The 6,276-nt window shown below is 39.2% G+C and overlaps 1 long non-coding RNA gene across 1 annotated transcript; it reads right to left on the reverse strand.

Moving 5' to 3' along the window:
* Nucleotides 1-2,520: 2,520 nt before the first annotated feature.
* On the reverse strand, nt 2,521-4,104 carry LOC140682345 (uncharacterized). Its single transcript, XR_012053966.1, has 2 exons — nt 3,821-4,104; nt 2,521-3,648 (listed from the first exon to the last, which is right to left on the reverse strand). It is a non-coding gene; the product is annotated as an uncharacterized lncRNA (long non-coding RNA).
* Between the last annotated feature and the right edge of the window lie 2,172 nt (nt 4,105-6,276).

The raw sequence follows: 6,276 nt of genomic DNA on the forward strand, positions 1-6,276 counted from the left end.
CGCCACAACTATTTTTTTATTGCGTCAGATGCTTCTAAGGCCTCACTGAGGCCTACATCTGAGGCATAGACTGGGGGGTGGTAGCTCAACCTCCACTCTAAACATAATTCGTGTCTTCACTCTTCTTAGAAATCTGGTAACAATTCTCTCTTTTTCTTTTTGAGCTACCTAGATTGACTTGAAGGCATGGTTAGTCATTTTCTGCATACAATAAAATAAACAAGGTATAAAGATTAGAATAATTATAATAATAAGAAAGAGTATAATACTAAAACAAACTAAATCTTTGACTTAAATATTAAAATTTTAAAAATTGAGCTAGTTAGCAAACTGAGGGTTTACAACGACAAGTTTCTTTATGTTGTTTTTTAGTTGTGTTAACTGTTTATAAATTGATTGAGAGTGGTCAGATAAATTCATGTTACACATGCCTTCAAATTCTTACACCCATGACTTTGTGCTAAAAAAAGGAAGTCAGTGGCAGCTCTGTTCTGAAGAACTGTATGTTGGATGTTCTTTACATCTGTGACAAGCTCACTTAACATTTTGGGTGTAATATTAATTTGTTTTCTTGTCCAGTAGGCTAGGGTTTTTAATTGTGTGAGAGCTTGTGCTGAAGTAACTCCTGGAGAGAAAATTGAGGCTAGTATACAGATGTGCACTTTCATAATGATACTTGATCTTTACAATTGGGGTCTAATTGGAGAGCACTCTGTTCAGCTTGTCAGAAGCAAATAGTGAATTCTGTCTAGTTTGTTTGGCTTAAGTGATCTACATGTTTTATCTCTTGTCAATGTCAAGCATTCTAAATACCTTAGTTACTAAAACACTCCTTAATAGAAACACTGCTTCACTACATATTTCTCATGTTTTTGATTGTTCTGTTTAACATGAAAGGAACAAACTAAATACTAAATACAAACTATAACTTATGATAAACTTAATGTTATGCTTATGATTATCTAACTTATTTTCCCTCTTTTTCTTTTGCCATTAAAAAACAACAGCAAATTGAACAGAAGAATTACAAGCTTTACTTAAATAATCTAAAAACCCAGTAACTAAATTCTATAACATCACTATTCCTCACATCTATGAAAAAACCCAAAGTCTACAATCTTCTGTGTGCAAAACACAAATCTTTGCACAATCTACATCTGTGTATCTTCTGCTCCACTTGTGGAGAGATCAGTGTTTTCTTGCAGTTGAGAAAGTTGTACATTCTTTATTGAAATCTATCTAGACTCTGTACTTGTAAAAACACAAATAAACTTAACACCCCCACAAGGACTGGAGGGTTCTTTCTTAATTTTGTTCTCTAAAATTGCATGAAGAAATGGAGATAACAACATTTTTGTTATAAACATGAGAAAACAAGAATAGAACAATGTATGTAGTTGTTAGGGAGGATGAATACAATCCTCGCTACTGGTTAGACAATGCCCTTACCTACAGATAGGTGCAAAAGTCAAATGGACTGTCCTATCTCACCCCCAAAATGTATGGTTCATCCCACACCTGTAACCCTCCCCTGAAACATCAAGTGTCTGTGACCCCATTGGCCTAAGTCTTATTCCAGCCCACCTTAAAGCCCCCTGATAAGGGGTCTCTGAAGGGCCAGATGCCCTCTTGGAACTCCCCCTCTCTTGGAACTTCCACCCTCTCCTGGAGCATCCCCTTGTCTCTCCCCTCCCCCATCCCCTCAGGCCTTGCCACGTGCTGCGTCTGGCAGCTCCAAGCAAGACCTTTCACCCTCTATAATAAACCATATATTCTAAGAGCAGCCTTCAGAGATCTCTTGTCTCCATTCACCCAAACCGTCCTGGAGCACAGTATCCCTGCATGTAGTAAAAAAACTAACAACAAATAAAAATCAATCGGATAATACACAATTAATATCACATATAAAATCACACAATTATCAAATACTACAACACTGAATTGTCATCCTAGATTCTGTGACAGCCGACAAACCTTAAAACAATAGAGATTTGGAGAAAACATGTCCAGATCATGCTCTTCTAAAACTCTCTTTGAGACTCAGCTGTCTTATATGGTTAAATTGCTAAGCTAAAAGGACTTGAATACTTTTTGGTGCAGAAAATATTTGGGTTAGTTACTTTATCCAAGTAGAGATAGAGCTTGGCCAGAGCCCGAACTCTAATTGGAGGATATCACTTACCCCATTATAAAACAAAAGTCTTAGAAATAACAGTTATAAGTTAGAAACCTTATGATTAACGACTTATTAAATCATTATATAATTGAATATTTTTAACATTTTCTTTAAAACAGAGATTCTCTAAATACAACAAACTCTTTCTCCAGAAATCTGAAAATTTGAAATCTGAAATCTTGAACTAATATCTGGACAATGAAAGTGCAAAGGAAGATGAACTGCAGATGCATAAAAGATTGGATAAAGAAAATATATGAGTAGTTAAAAAATCAAAACCACAGGATTCTGAAGAAACACATCTTATAAACAATCACATAAGGAGACAATAAAGAACATGAAAATTGACCGCAAATACTACAAGAATTCTTTAATACCTCAATATCTCAGTACTTTAACAATAATTCTCACTACAAAAATTAGAGAACTCACACTACATGATCTACCTATCAACAAAAAATGTTTGAAATAGTTTAAGACAATCTTTTTAGAGCATGTATATAACATTAATAACAGTCACTATTTATCTCAATGTTATCTATAAAAACTTAACAATCATCACTATTTATGTAATTATCTATAAAAATCTAAAAACAAAAATTACAAACTCAATACTAACAATCTATTTGACTGACATTTCTCAAATGCTCTGATTTTAGAGACATCCCTGGTAGTTAAATCATTACTAATACATTTATCTTTACACTGTAGTTTCCACCCCTATCGTATTTGAAATAACATTGATTTGCATAGTGTTTCCCCTTCTTTGCATTTTGGACAATGACTCGGTACTGCTGCATCTTCTGTTGTGTTTTCTTTCTCTTGTAAGAAATCAGAAAAATACTGTTGAAATTTTTGCTGTAATGTTGCAATCTCGCCATCGGTGGCGCTGCTGCCCTTGGCATTGTCGCTACCATGGAAACCAGGACTGGTTGGTGCCATGCAGATGTCTCCGCCATCCCGCTGCCGCGGCCGTGTTTAAACTCGCCCCCCGTCACGTGGATCTCTGCTGTCTCGCAGCCGCAGCCACGTCCAGTTCGACCCCCGCCCTGTGCGGAGTGTTCCGCCACCATTTTTGGGTGACGCAGGGCCACTCCTTCCGCGCGGGCACACGCCACTGCTGCTGCTGTGTTTCTAGGGAGATGAGGGGGCGGCGCCATCTCGCTCCCGTCCTTGCTGCGTCACCATGGGGATGTGAGAAGAGACGCCCCCGCCGTGGCAACGCCCCGCCTGCCCCGGCTCCAGCGCGGCCACTCCCCCGGGAACGCTCTTCTCTCCCCTTGCGTCGTTGCTTTGGAGCAAGTAGTTTTCTGTCTCTTGGCCGACGTTCGCGCCAGCCCAGGCCCGCCTCAGGCTCGGCACCGGCCGGCCCCGTGCCGCCTGGCTCTGCACCCGCTGCCACCATGCTCCGCCCAGGCAGCCGGCTGGTACTCGCTGCCACAGCCCGCTGCCTTGGTTCTTGCCACCCGGTTCTGTTAAAGATGAGTGAGGGCTTCTGTAACTTTATCTTTTGCCCAGAGAGTCAACTGCTCTAAATCGGACTCTTTTACCGTTTTCCCTCTCTTGGAGAGGATATTTAAAAGGAGCCGCAGTGCTCTTTCTCAGACGCTATGTTCCCTTTCTCTCTCTTTGCATGCAGCTTACCTTTCCAACTAATGCGAGGCGCTCCTAGCTTTCACTCAAGCTGGTAGCGGCACTCGCTCGAGCCCCCTGTTCTAGTTCGTCCACCCATGCCGTGCAGGCAATGTGTGAAATGCAGAGTCTTTTGTGTTGTGCTCTTGCGTTTCCCATCGCAAAACAAGCGATCTGGAAACCCGTCTCCATGTCATAACCAGAACGATTTGGAGTCTGGAATCTTCGATGCTCTGGAACCCTGATCCCCGTCACTATAACAGCGATTTGGGATCAGACTCTTCCTTTCATGTCTTCTTTTCACATAATTTGGAGAATGTCTCCTGCTGTCATAAGGACGATTCAGGAACTCATTGGAGTCTTCTAAGCCCTTGTTCAGGTGCCAGAAGAAGCTTGGGACTTTTTATAGTATGAGGGAAGCTGGACTGGACAAAGCGTAGGTTGAGTTAATATGATTAAAGTTATGTTCTCTGTTTATTGTTTATAAGATGGTAGTTTATATATACTTCAATATAGTTTACAAATAGTGAGTACACTATCATTGGTCAGCAAACATTGTTTGCCTTTGTCTTAAGGTAGCTAGAGTTTTACAGAACAGACTTATACCAATTCACACTCAGAAAACCTATCAACACTGTGGTTACCTTAAAATAATTTCTAACTGCTCCACAACTGCTTTTTTACTGCGTCAGATGCTTCTAAGACCTCACTGAGGCCTACATCTGAGGCCTAGACTGGGGGGTAGCTCAACCTCCACTCTAAACATAAATCGTGTCTTCACTCTTCTTAGAAATCTGGTAACACACAACTCCATAAATAAACCTTTCCCTATGCAATATCCTATCACATTAATTTTCCTTGTACTCAAGAGAGCTGGAAATCTGACAAGTATTAAAAACTGTAATCTTAAAAATGTCATTCTAAGGTAAGTGTATAAGTTATTTTTCAGAATTTCTTTCACTGAAGCCTAATATATTACAACACTGAGTGTTTTACTGGTCAGATTAACTGAGGGGACACCCTGAACTTCTCCAAGTGACTACAGCAACACTGAAGTCAGTACCTGACAATGACAATTCTTCTCTAGTCACACACTCACGAAAAGGGTTAATCTTATGGCATTTCTTGCCCAAGTTGGTATCTGACCTTCATGAATTAAGCAGATTACATCGTTATGTGTATGGATGAGCAAGTAGTTGAAGTAAAAAAATGTGAGCTAGTATGTGAAATTTGTTCCTTTTTCCTTGTGAGTAGACTTTGAAGGCTTCAACTTCAGAAGTTCAACTTCCCTAAAACTTCAGGCTATGACTGGGGAAATAAAATTTAAAAAGAGCAGATGAGTTTCAACCCTTTTTGGCAAAAGGCTGGAAGCAAACACTTTTGAAGTGCCAGAACTTTAACATGAAGCATGTTTAAGGCCAGACACTCACACTGAGGTAGTTAAAAATGCACTTCTTTCCAGGAATGGCTTTAATCCAGGCTGCCATGTGAAAGAAAAATTTTGTTTTCCTTCAGCAGTGTAAAGGCACTGGGGCTTCTGAGCACTATAATCTTGAAATGTAATTTCCCTTCAAATGTATGTGCTGATTATTATCTTTATGGTTACAGCTGAAATAAAACATTTATGTTCCAGTAGGAATGGTGGTGCTTGAACTTCTAATTAATTTTGAATGCTCTTTGAAAGATTATTATGAAGATGTACTTTGGTATGTGTCTGTGATTGTGGTATTTCAGTATATAATGTTTCAATTCACAACCAAGAAATTAATCTTTCCCAGTATATCCTTCAGTTCCCCTTTAATCTTGTGCAATGGAGTATGACAACATTTTTCACTCTGATATTTCCTGTATGGAAGGGTCTCAATAAGATATAGACCTCTGAGACACTCTTGGAGAATTACATCCTACATACTAGAAGAATTTAATCACTTAAATTTTTGGACTGGATTTAGACTTTAAATCTTCTCACAATGTAAGACGGTAATCACAAAATACAAGAGATATTTTGGGAAAGAGCAAAATAATTTTCTCTTAAGTACATTGTAACCAGACATTTTGATGTTTGTTTTAGGTTGTTTTGTTTGGGGTTTGGGTTTTTTTTCCTCATTGAACCAAAATTCCAGGCAAACAAATTTCCTTTTGTGGTGATTTTCATTTGATGAATTTGTCTATTCTGCTATACAAGATTTAATCTATACCACTCTGAACTTGTCCCCCTTTAACTGAAAGTGACTGTTTCTAAAAAACAAATTATTTTTCTTTTACTTTTATCTGCTTCCATTCTTTTTGTGATGAGTTGGCTGCAGCCAGCAGCAAAGCACTCACAGAAACTTTTTTTTCCCTACCCTAGTGTTGGAGAATGGTTGCAGGAGAGGGGGTCATGGATCAATGGAACTGTTCTTCATTGATACCTCTAAGACCCCAGAATCAGAATCAGGCTGTGTCTGGCCTGGGAACAGAGCTTGGGA

The sequence above is a fragment of the Taeniopygia guttata genome, chromosome 2 (assembly GCF_048771995.1).
Source record: "Taeniopygia guttata chromosome 2, bTaeGut7.mat, whole genome shotgun sequence".
Taxonomy (NCBI): Eukaryota; Metazoa; Chordata; class Aves; order Passeriformes; family Estrildidae; genus Taeniopygia; species Taeniopygia guttata.